We start from the raw sequence: 12,996 nt of genomic DNA on the forward strand, positions 1-12,996 counted from the left end.
AGAATGGTGTAGAGGCATACCTTCTGGCCTTTGAGAGGACAGCCCTACGGGAGGCCTGGCCTCGAGATCAGTGGTCTGGTATCCTTGCCCCATTCCTGTGTGGGGAGGCCCAGAAGGCCTACTATGATCTGCCTGAAGAGGCTGCGGCAGACTACCCCCAGTTGAAAGCAGAGATCCTGGCCAGATCTGGAGTAACGACAACAGAGCAGGCCCAGCAATATCATGGTTGGAGGTACCAGGAAGACAAAACCCCGCGGTCCCAATTGTATGACCTCATCCATCTTGCACGAAAGTGGTTGCAAACAGGGTCCCAGAGTCCGGAAGAGATACTAGTGGTTCTAGTCATCAACCGATACATGAGGCGACTACCACCAGACCTTCGTGCCTGGGTAAGCCAGAACGAACCCTCCACCTATGACGAGGTTGTCGCCCTGGTAGAGAGGCGAAGGACAGCGAGGGAGCTGACCCGACCAGTTAAGGAAGAGGCACCCCGGGTTAAACTAGCAGCACCAAGCCCTAAAGTTTGGGTGACTGGGCCACCAGGCGAGCCCAGGTGGAAAAAGAGAGAGGCTGAAGGCCCATCAGAGGCCACAAAGAGTCGGAGCTAGGGTGACCAGATGTCCTGATTTTATAGGGACAGTCCTGATTTTTGGGTCTTTTCCTTATATAGGCTCCTATTACCCCCCCACCCCCTGTCCCAATTTTTCACATTTGCTGTCTGGTCACCCTAGTCGGAGCACTGAGGGAGAAGAAGATCGTGATGTTAGACTGCCCAAACCAAGAGACCGGGGAACGCCTAGGGCTCCATACAGATGTTATGCCTGCGGGGAATGAGGACACATAGCTGCACAGTGTCCCAATGCTGAGGAGCCTATGCAGTGTACCCTGAGGAACTAGGCAGATCCATGCTCCCTAATCCACCTTGTGGGGGTCTCACTAACCCCACATATGTATACCAGACCAGTGAAACTAAATGGGGTAGGGACCACGGCATTGGTTGATTCGGGTAGTGCTATCACGCTTATCTCAGGGAAGCTCGTGAAGCGTAGTCAGCTGCGGCAGGCTAAACGTATGGGGATAACATGTGTCCATGGGACAGTTAGTTACTACCCCACCATCCCAGTAAAAATTGAGATCCAAGGGAACACTACTGAGGTAGCAGCAGGTATAGTCCCTAAACTCCCATACCCGGTGCTCATAGGGAGGGACTTCCCAGGGTTTGGAAACTTACTCCCAGTAGGGGGATTGGAGAAAGATGGTGTGACGATGTGCAGTCTATATGGTTTTATAAAAACTTGATAATAAGTCAATATAATGTAACTGAGATAGTTTTAGAGAAAATACGGTAATAAGTGAATGTAACATAACTGGGATATGCCTCATGCAAAAGGTCTCTTGTAAGGTATCATTACAAAGCTTATAATCTACTGAGTATGATCATCTGATTTGTATAAATGTACCACTCTTGTATCTAAAACTAGAAATATAAAATGTAACTCTGAGGGCCTATTGTAATTGTGTAAAGTGTGGACCATTAATGATGGTTTGGAATCTTGATGACTCCCATTGTCTGCAGATGGCTGTATTTACCTGTGAGTCTTCCTGTATATGTGTGTGCTGGCAAGTGAGTAATGAAGTCTTGCAGTGACATGTGATCATGTCACCTGAACTGGAATCCATCTTTAACCTGGTGCTTTTCCAGTGAGGGGAGGGGGTGGAAACCCAGAGAGACAAAGAGTTCCCGCCTTATACAAAAGATATATAAAGGGGGGAAGAGAACCGAGAGGGAGAGGAGCCATCATGAAGAATCCCCTAGCTACCACCTGAGCTGCAACAAGAGCTGTACCAGGGGAAAGGATTGTGCCCAGGCCTGGAAGATGTCCAGTCTGAGAAAAACTTACTGAAGCATCTCTGAGGGTGAGATTATCTGTATTTAGTTTGATTAGGCATAGATTTGCGCATTTTATTTTATTTTGCTTGGTGACTTACTTTGTTCTGTCTGTTACTACTTTGAACCACTTAAATCCTACTGTCTGTATTTAATAAAATCACTTTCTATTTAGTAATTCACTCAGAGTATGTATTAATACCTGGGGGAGCAAACAACTGTGCATATCTCTCTATCAGTGTTATAGAGGGCGAACAATTTATGAGTTTGCCCTGCATAAACTTTATGCAGGGTAAAATGGATTTAACTGGGTTTAGACCCCATGGGGAGTTGGGCATCTGAGTGCTAAAGACAAGCACACTACTGTGAGCTGTTTTCAGGTAAACTTGCAGCTTTGGGACAAGTGATTCAGACCCTGGATCTGTGTTAGAGCCAGACAGGAGTGGCTGGCTCAGCAAGACAGGGTGCTGGAGTCCTGAGCTGGCAGGGAAAACAGAAGCAGGGGTAGTCTTTGCACATCGGGTGGCAGCTCCCAAGGGGGTTTCTGTGATCCAACCCGTCACAGATGGGGACCCTAAAATTGATGAGGCATCCACAGCAGACTGCCAACCCCCAATCTTCTCTGAAATATCCCCAGATTTGTTCTCCCCTCCCAGACAGGGTAGAAAGACAAAAAGGGAAAGAAGGGCAGCTAAGGCCTTGGGAACCCGAATACTAACCCAAAGCCTGAGGGTCGCTCTTGTAGGTAGGCGGACCCGCGCAGCTGAAAAGGAGGCCACGCAGGAGGGAGAAGCACCTGAGTCTGACCCCCACCCTAATGCTTCTGAACCAGTAGAGGCAACAGAGACTGGGCCCCTAGACCTTGGGTAGATTAGCCCCGGGAGAGGAAATTTTGGACGGGATCAGGCAGAAGACCCAAGGTATGACAACATTAGGAAGGAGGTGACTGAAATAGATGGAGTCCCCGTGGAAGGAAAAACCCAGGGACCAGGACCCTACTTCATAATGAAGAAGGATCTCTTGTACCGGGTTGCACCAGTACAGGGGCAGAAGGTACAGCAGATCCTAGTACTTCAAAAACACCAGAACGCTGTATTAAGTCTTGCTCATGGTCATCTTTTTGGGGGGCATTTGGGGGTAGAGAAGACCCTGGCATGAGTCCTACGATGGTTCTTCTGGCCCGGAGTACATGAAGAAGTGCGGAGGTACTGTGCTTCCTGCCCGGAGTGTCAGCTGCACAGTCCCCGTCCCGACTTGAGGGCACCTTTAGTACCCCTTCCCATCATAGAGGTCCCCTTCGAGCGAATAGCCATGGACCTAGTGGGACCCCTGGAGAAGACGGCTCGGGGCCACCAATATATACTTGTTGTTTTGGACTATGCTACTCGCTACCCAGAAGCTGTACCCCTGCGAAACACGGCCTCTAAAACTATAGCCAAAGAGCTGGTGGGGATCTTTTCCCAAATGGGGCTACCGAAGGAGATATTAACCGACCAAGGAACTCCATTTATGTGGAAGCTAATGAAGGACCTCTGTACGCTGCTCCATATACATACACTGAGCACTTCGGTCTACCATCCGCTGACTGATGGGTTGGTAGAAAGGTTTAACCGAACCCTCAAGGCAATGATAAGGAAGGTGGTAAGTTGAGACGGGAAGGATTGGGAGATGCTACTACCCTACCTTATGTTCGCTATCCGGGAGGTACCTCAGGCCTCAACTGGGTTTTCCCCCTTCGAGTTATTATACGGGCATCACCCCCGTGGCATACTAGATATCGCCAAAGAGATCTGGGAAGAGGAACCCAATGAGGGGAGAAATATAATTGAGCATATAATGCAGATGCGAGACCGGATAGCCCTGGTTACCCCTATTGTACGGGAACATTTGGAGAAGGCACAGGAGGCCCAATGAACCCAATCACCAGGCAAAAGTGCGACAGTTCCAACCAAGGGATCGGGTTATGGTGTTGGTACCCACGGCAGAAAGCAAGCTTCTGGCCCAATGACAGGGGCCCTATGAGGTGGTTGAACCCGTGGGGGAAGTAACCTACAAGGTGCGGCAGCCAGGACGCAGAAAACAAGAACAGATTTATCACATTAACGTTCTGAAACCCTGGCATGCATAAGCGGCATGCACAACGGTCCAAAAAGACCTAACCCAGGAAAACAAGCCTTCCAAACAGGTGAGAGTGTCTCCCAATTTAACACCAGACCAGAAGAATGAGATGTCTGAGATGATCTTCTGGAACCAAGATGTGTTCTCGACAAAACCGGGTCGAACAACCGAGACATATCACCACATCGTCACAAACCCTGGGGCCAGACTAACAATGAGGCCCTATTGGGTGCCAGCGGCAAAAAGGGAGGAAATAAAAGCAGAAGTAAAAAAAATGCTGGAGTTGGGGATCATCGAAGAATCCCAGTCAGTGGTCCAGCCCAATCGTGCTGGTGCCCAAACCTGATGGCACCACAAGATTTTGCAACGACTTCCGGCGACTAAATGAAGTATCCCAGTTTGACGTGTACCCCATACCTCGCATAGTTGAGCTAGTGGACCTTCTGGATAATGCCCAGTACTTGACTACCCTAGACTTGACAAAGGGGTACTGGCAGATTCCCCTTGCAGAAGACGCAAAGGAAAAGACAGCATTCTCTACACCAGAGGGTCTTTTTCAATATACTGTCCTCCCTTTTGGACTACATGGGGCCCCAGCTACCTTCCAGCGCCTCATGGACAAGCTATTACGCCCGCATAACAGTTATGCTGCTGCCTACTTGGACGATGTGGTCATTCATACCCCAGACTGGGAAACCCACCTGGAGAAGGTGGAGGCAGTCCTCGATACCTTCAGGCGAGCTGACCTTACAGCAAACCCTGCCAAGTGTGCTGTAGGGTTTACGGAGGCCAAATATCTTGGCTACATTGTGGGGAAAAGTCTGGTAAAACCCCAAGTGAACAAGTGAGAGGCCATCCAAAATTGGCCCTGACCAAGTCGCAAGAAACAAGTCCGGGCGTTCCTAGGTGTGGTGGGGTATTACCGACTATTTATCCCCCACTTTGCCACAAGGGCAAGCCCCCTGACAGATCTAGTGAAAGCCCATGGAACTGATCTGGTGAGATGGTCTGACGCAGCAGAGGAAGCATTCACAGACCTACGGACTGCCCTCTGCAGTAACCCTGTACTGATAGCCCCTGATTTCACCAAGGAGTTTATCCTGCAGACAGATGCATCGGAAGTAGGGTTGGGGGCCGTTCTATCACAGACGGTCGGGGAGGAGGAACACCCAATTCTATACCTCAGTCGGAAACTCCTTCCAAGGGAATAAAAATATGCAGTGGTGGAGAGCGAATGCCTCGCTGTAAAATGGGCCATGGAAACATTGTGCTACTACCTGCTCGGGCGCAGATTTGTCCTCGTGACCGACCATGCCCCTCTTCAACGGATGCAGTGTAACAAGGAAAAGAACACAAGGGTGACCAGATGGTTCTTATCCCTCCAACCTTTCCAGTTCCATGTGCAACACAGAGCAGGGAGCCGTCATGGCAACTCCGATGGCTTGTCATGTGTGCACTGTCTGGCGTCCCAAGCTGCCCAACCCCTTGGCGTTGAGCAGCGGGGAGGGATATGTGACAGACCCAGACCAGTGGGGTACAGGAGTCTGGTAGAGGGCAAATATACTGGTCACTGGATGAGTAGTTTTCTGTTCCCTGAGTGACCAGAGCAGGGGCTGCACTAGAATAATCAGGAACTTGCTAGAACCAGTTAAGGCAGGCAGGCTAATTAGGACACCTGGAGCCAATTAAGAAGAAGCTGCTAGAATCAATTAAGGCAGGCTAATCAGGGCACCTGGGTTTTAAAAAGGAGCTCACTTCAGTTTGTGGTGCAAGTGTGAGGAGCTAGGAGCAAGAGGCACAAGGAGCTGAGAGTGAGTGCTGCTGGAGGACTGAGGAGCACCAGTGTTACCAGACACCAGGAGGAAGGTCCTGTGGTGAGAATAAGGAAGGTGTTTGGAGGAGGCCAGGGGGAAGTAGCCCAGGGAATTGTAGCTGTCATGCGGCTGTTACAGGAGACACTATAGACAGCTGCAGTCCACAGGGCCCTGGGCTGGAACCCGGAATAGAGGGCGGGCCTGGGTTCCCCCCATTGCCCCAAACCTCCCAATTGACCTGGACTGTGGGTTCTTCCAGAGGGGAAGGTCTCTGGGCTGTTCCCCAACCCACATGGTGAATCTCTGAGGCAAGAAAATCCGCCAATAAGCGCAGGACACACCAAGATAGAGGAGGAACTTTGTCACAGTGTATATTTTTTGGAAGGTGCATACATTTCTATTTTGAATCTTATTTAGCTGTCTATATAAGCACCCCAAACATTTGCTAAACATTTTACTTTTGTGCAATAGAATGGTTCCCTTCGCTGTTTAGAGCTTACTTCGTTAGATGTATTTGAAGACTTAGCAAGCTCAGAATTATATAATAAAATCTGTGTTAGAGATGGATCGGGCAAAATCGGCGGCTTAACAGAGTTGGGCGTGTGTCTAAACATCAGATGTATCTATATTGATAAACACACAGGAATATTTTAAGGGATCTTGGCGCTTATCTCATTCTATTTCAAAGTACTGCGCAACAGAATCAAATCAGTATGTTTCTTCACTCAGTTCATCTCTGCCACCTAGTGAGTACGTGGACACATTAAGCGTTGAGAAGATTTATTTTTGAGTGTTTTTTTTATTTGCTTTTATTTTTTTTATTTCATAGATCCTAAGCCAGATCATCCAGTCTGACCTCCTATAACACAGGCATAAAGCTGCCCTGAATTGGTTCCTGGCTCAGCCAGAGCAGATCTTTCAGGAAAACATCTAATCTTGATTGAAGAATCGCCGGTGATGGCGAATCAACCACAGTCGTTCCGATGGTTAATTCCCCTGGCTGTTAAAAATGTACACCAGGGGTCGGCAACCTTTCAGAAGTGGTGTGCCGAGTCTTCATTTATTCACTCTAATTTAAGGTTTCGTGTGCCAGTAATATATTTTAATGTTTTTAGAAGGTCTCTTTCTATAAGTCTATAATATATAACTAAACAATTGTTGTATGTAAAGTAAATAAGGTTTTTAAAATCTTTAAGAAGCTTCATTTAAAATTAAATTAAAATGCAGAGCCTCCCCGGACCGGTAGCCAGGACCCGGGCAGTGTGCCACTGAAAATCAGTTCGCGTGCCACCTGTGGCAAACATGCCACAGGTTGCCTACCCCGATGTACACCTTATTTCCAGTCTGAATTTGTCTCCTTCCGGCCATCGGATCTTGTTAGACCTTATTAAAGTGCCTTCTGTTACCAAATTTATTTCCGCATGTAGGTACTTGTTGACTGGGATTAAGTCACCCCATAACCTTCGCTTTGTGAAGCTAAACTGATTGTGTTCCGGGAGCGTCTCACAATAGGGCATGTTTTCCAGTCCCTTAATCATTCTCATGGCTCTTCCCTGACCCTTCTCCAATTCATTCATATCCTTCTTCAACTGTGGACACCAGAACTGATCACAGGATTTCAGCAGCGGTCTCACTGGTGCCAAATACAGAGGTAATAGAACCTGTCCACTCCTACTCAAGTTGCCCCTGCTTACGTAGCCAAGAATTTAATTAAGCCCTTTTGGCCACAGTGTCACACTGGGACCTTCTTGATAATCAGTGTTATTTTGGCCACTGTAGTTAAGGTTGAGATGAGCTTCCTTTTAACAGCAGATTTTTCTATGTGCCCTAAAATCCACACCGGCTAGCTTGGCTTGTCTTGAAAATTATTGTACCGCAGGGGGACACACGGTAGGTCTAGTAATCCTAATTTGAGGTCATTCGAGCAAAGAGTTCCTGCAATACAGCTCCCCCTCCCTCCACTAAAAATCACAGGACATCTGTTTTGAAAACACCTGGTTCTGATCGTCGCTAGTGTCCGGTACCCATTCTCCCCCTTTCAGGAAGCAAGGTTTACTTTAAAGAGTTACTCAGGGATTAAATTTGTAACTGCAACATGGTTGAAGGGTTGGGAAATAATAATCCCTAGTTCTTGTCTAGCTGTTTTCGTCAGCAGATCTCAAAGCCCTTTACAAAGGAGGTCACTATAATTGGCCCAGATTCTCCAAGGCTCTTAGTTCCTACTGAAATCAACTTCCTCCCCCTGGAGGTACTGACTAGGGGTGACTTGATCTCAGTGTAACCCTTCTCTTTGTGAAGCTAAACGGATCACGTTCTAATCTTTGAATCATTCCCGTGGCTCTTCTCTGGTCCCTCTGGAACTAACCAACATAAATTGTGGGTACCGGCACTGGACACAGGATTTCAGTAGCAGTCGCACCAATGCCAAATCTGGAGAGAAAATCACCTCTCTGTTCCTACTTGAGAGTCCCCTGTTTGTACGTCCCAGGATCGCATTAGCTGTTTCGGCCACAGCGTTGCCCTGGGAGCTCATGTTCAGCTCTTGATCCACCACACGACGCCCAAATCTTTTTTGTCACGTATCAAACTTAGTCCAGCCTCTCCGGTTGCACCCTGTTTTGTTGTGCTAGGCCCCTTCACTTTTTCCACTACTCTGTGGGGGAGGTCTAGGTTGGATATTAGGAAACACTGTTTCACTAGGAGGGTGGTGAAGCACTGCAATGGGTTTCCTAGGGAGGTGGTGGAATCTCCATCCTTAGAGGTTTTTAAGGTCAGGCTTGACAAAGCCCTGGCTGGGATGATTTGGTTGGGGTTGGTCCTGCTTTGAGCAGGGAGTTGGACTAGATACCTCCTGAGGTCTCTTCCAACCCTGATATTCTATGATTCTATGACTGGACCCTGCAGCTCGATTGTCCCCATGGCTCCCCAGCAGAGACTTCGTTCTTTAGGATTTGCAGAGATTCAGGGCAGGCTTCCAAAAGAAGCTGGCATTTTTAGTCACCTGAAGTCCAGGATCTAAGATCTAATATCTTTGGTTAGTCTTCACTCACAGTCCTTGCTGATGGAATCCCCTGCCTGCAGTCCCCTGGGTTTCATCTCTTGCTGCCTTTCTGCTTCATCCACAGTTCTGGACACTTAATTCGTACCAACTCAGCCCTGCCTTCTGGGACTCTGACCCCATTCCTCCACCCCAAGGAAGAAACTAACCCCTTCACACCCAGTGGCTAGCAGTACCAAGTGAGTAGGGAAAACTGAGTCACTTATTGCTCATAAAAATACTACTACTCCTTCTCCCTGGTCTATGGACAATACGTTCAGGGCACACAAGCAGAGAAGTTAGAGAGAAAAAAAACAAGATAAAATTCTGGAGACTTGCTGGAAACTGCAACACATCATGACTTTATTGCTTACAATGAATAACCCTAACACTCAAGAACCAAAAACAGAGAGACAAAACAGGCTGCTCCCCCAAAAAAACAGAGAAAACTCACTTCACTTTTCTAGGCTGGCTGGCTGTAAACTGACTGCTGCTAGACCTAGAGTGTATGCTTCCATACAGACCACACCAGCCAGCCTGCAGGACCAGGAAAATGCCTGAGAATTTGAAATGTTATAACTTAGATAATTTTTTCACGTCTTAGCTCATAGAGAGTCGAGAAGCGATATACTACAGTTTTCAATACACCACGCCATAGAGGTTCGCAGCTGCTCTTCCAAGTCGCCTGAACCTTTTTCTTCCAAGAACATATTTTTCCCATTGATAGTGATTCCCACTAAGAATTCTTAGCTTTTGCATTCCTAGACTCCTCCGTCGGCCTTCCAGGAAATGCTTAGCTGGTCTGTTCTGTTCATAAACATAGTAGAGAGACAAGGTGGGTGAGGAAATATCTTTTATTGGACTAACAGCCTTCCCACGTTTTCCATAGTCTGTGCCTAGAGCTATCAGCTGGTCTGAGCCTTGGATCATGTCCACGAGAGGAAGCTGACAAGCATAGCTATGCTGAAATAATTCTCCATGTAGGCATTCTTATCTGAATTTTTCCTGCACCATTGGACCTCGCTTAGGATTTCACCAGCCCTGTCTATCCTCCGACTCTCTTTGTGCATCCTTTCTGTCGTTAAGTCCCAGGTGTTTTCTCTACTGCTTGATGGAGGTATTCTTTGTCAGTCCCTTTGGTGTCTTCCTCCGGCTGAATCACTGGGGCTGATTCCTCATGTGTTTACATTCCTGTGTCATTCAGGAGTACTCCACTGGAATCCATGGGTCCCATTCCCCTTACTCCACTGTCGATCAGGAGTAATTCCACTGGAATCAATTGGGGCCCATTCCCCTCTAACGCTGGTGTCAACCAGTGGAGTTACTCCTGGAGTTCATGGGGCTGGTTCTGATCTCTGCTGGAGCTGGAGGGTTTACACCCAGAGTAACACAGCAGGAGCCTGCTACTTTCTTAGGTCCATCCCAGATCTCCTTCTTCCAACACTTCCAAGGTCTAGAACACCTTCATCCATCTGAAGGTTTTGACCGTGATTTCAGCTGCTCAAGCTTCTGATGTCTGAAGTCCTGAACACTAAACCAAGTAGCTTAAAGCACATGGAGCGCCCTCAGTCCAGGCAATATTACAGCTATTTAAGCTAGGTAAAAAGCTCTAGCATGTCAACACTTATCCACTGCTCCGAATGCAGCCTCCTGGCCCATGACCTAGGAGAGAGCTCAAATTCTAAGACCAGTGGTAATAGGTGTCTGATTTCCATTGGTTTTAGGATGTTTGCAGTGCTGTTGTAGCCATGTTGGTCCCAGGATAAGAGAGAGACAAGGCAGGGGAGATAATGTCTTTTATGTGGTTCCACAAGACAAGGTTTCAAGCTCCACAGTGCTCAGGGAAAGGCACCTGAAGGAGACGCAGCAGCCGCAGCTCTGCCCCTAGACTGTGACAAAGGAACAGAAACAGAGGAAGGAAGCAAAGATCATTCCACAGCGGCACAGCTCCATGGAGCCCTGGTACTGGGCAGGATGGACTTGGTCTTATCTTTTGCTCTTCTGTGTGAACCCAAGGACTTCCTGACGCCATGTTCCAGCTGACTGACAAACCCGACCCTGTTCTGAAGGTCTGTTGGGTGTCACTGCAAATCTTTGCTGAGGTATTTGTCCCTGAGGAGCATAAAAGCCTTGGACTCACTTGGCAGAGCTCACGGGCATTGCAACCGCATGGATGCTCTGGAACCCCCTGGGGGTCTGGTACACTGAAGAGGTCTTCCCAAGTGTCTGCTTAAACATAGACCCTGCGGATCTGTGACGGGGTAATCTCCTCCAAAATCCCATGGCTACCAAGAGCAGAGTCTTTTTTGACTTGATTTGGTCAGAAATTTTTGGCATGGAACTTCCTTTTCGTCAGAAAATGCCAATTGCCCAATACCCAAACTTTCCATCACAAGGGGGCAGACATGATAATTTGTTCTTTGCGACAAAAAAAAAAAAAGTAAAAAAAAAATCCCATTTTTGACACATTTTCAGAGTGAAACGTTTTATTTGCCAAATTTTGATGGAAAAATGTTCAAACCCCTCCGTTAAGCCATTAGATCCCACTCCCTGCCCAGAGCCGGGGATATAACCCAGGAGTCCTGGCTCCCAGCCCCCCTTGCTCTGACCCACCAGACCCCATTCCCCTCCCAGAGCCAGGTAGAGAACCCAGGAGTCCTAGCCCCCAAGCCGATAACGCTACTACAGATTATTTCTGTAGAGGTTTGCTGCCATCTAGTGGTCAGATAAGCATATTTTTAATACAATGGAACCTTAAAAACACCTGGTTGTTCGTAACTGAAATGTTCGTAACTCTGAACAAAACGTTATGGTGGAGGTGGTTCTTTCAAAAGTTTACAGCTGAACAGTGACTTAATACAGCTTTGAAACTGTACTATGCAGAAGAAAAATGCTGCTTTCCCTTGATTTTTTAGTAACGTATTTGCTCTTATTTTTGGTCTCTTCTGCTGACTGATTGCACACTTCATGTTCCAAATGAGGTGTGTGGTTGAGCGGTCAGTTCGTAACTCTGGGGTTCGTAACTCCGAGGTTCTGCTATACTTCAGTACTCAGAAGGTTTGAAATATCAGATTTTTAATGGCGCTGACGAGGAAAAAAAATCCAGCTCTCCCCTGTGGAAAAAAGAGGTCAGAATCTAAACAAAATGTTTTGCAAATGCCACGTTTTGATGGGAAAATGTCAAAACCTCCACTCTAAGCCATTTGACTTTGCAACCAGTGCCTTTGAATTACTGGTCAATGAGGAAGAAAGGAAGGAGGTTCATATAATTTAATTTACAGCTGCCAGAGAGACACCCTCTTTTATTTGTGGCGTGCAACCGTGAGAGGCGAATCCGGGCCGAGAGGAAAGAGCAATTGAAGATCACTAGCGGGAGAATTTCATGCTCTTCTCATTCCACCTTTTCCAGGAGTGACTCGTGCTGTACACCAGAGTCAACAGTGAGGCAGAGATTAGCCTGGGATCTCACAGCAGGCTTGTGGCAGGGCTGGGATTAGGGCTGGGGACCGACTGGCTAAGCAGCAGTTCTGCAGGAAAGGACCTGGGGATTACAGTGGACGAGAAGCTGGATATGAGTCAGCAGTGTGCTCTTGTTGCCAAGAAGGCCAACGGCATATTGGGCTGTATTAGTAGGAGCATTGCCAGCAAATTGAGGGAAGTGATTATTCCCCTCTATTCGGCACTGGTGAGGCCACACATAGAGTATTGTGACCAGTTTTGGGGCCCCCACTACAGAAAGGATGTGGACAAATTGGAGAGAGTCCAGCGGAGGGCAACAAAAATGATTAGGGGGCTGGGGCACATGATTTATGAGGCGAGGCTGAGGGAACTGAGCTTATTTAGTCTGCAGAAGAGAAGAGTGAGCGGGGATTTGATAGTAGCCTTCAACTACCTGAAGGGGGTTCCAAAGAGGATGGAGCTCGGCTGTTCTCAGTGGTGGCAGATGAGAGAACAAGGAGCAATGGTCTCAAGTTGCAGTGGGGGAGGTCTAGGAAATTAGGAAACACTATTTCACTAGGAGGGTGGTGAAGCACTGGAATGGGTTCTCTAGGGAGGTGGTGGAATCTCCATCCTTAGAGGTTTTTAAGGCCCAGCTTGACAAAGCCCTGGCTGGGATGATTTAGTTGGGGTTGGTCCTG

The 12,996-nt window shown here is 47.8% G+C and overlaps 1 protein-coding gene across 1 annotated transcript in view; it reads left to right on the forward strand.

Annotated features, from left to right (window-relative positions):
* LOC117869979 (protein mono-ADP-ribosyltransferase TIPARP-like) overlaps nucleotides 1-12,996 on the forward strand; it is a 29,868-nt gene that overhangs the window by 3,265 nt on the left and 13,607 nt on the right. The gene's annotated exons all lie outside the window — the stretch shown is intronic.

This window comes from Trachemys scripta, chromosome 25, assembly GCF_013100865.1.
Source record: "Trachemys scripta elegans isolate TJP31775 chromosome 25, CAS_Tse_1.0, whole genome shotgun sequence".
NCBI lineage: Eukaryota > Metazoa > Chordata > Testudines > Emydidae > Trachemys > Trachemys scripta.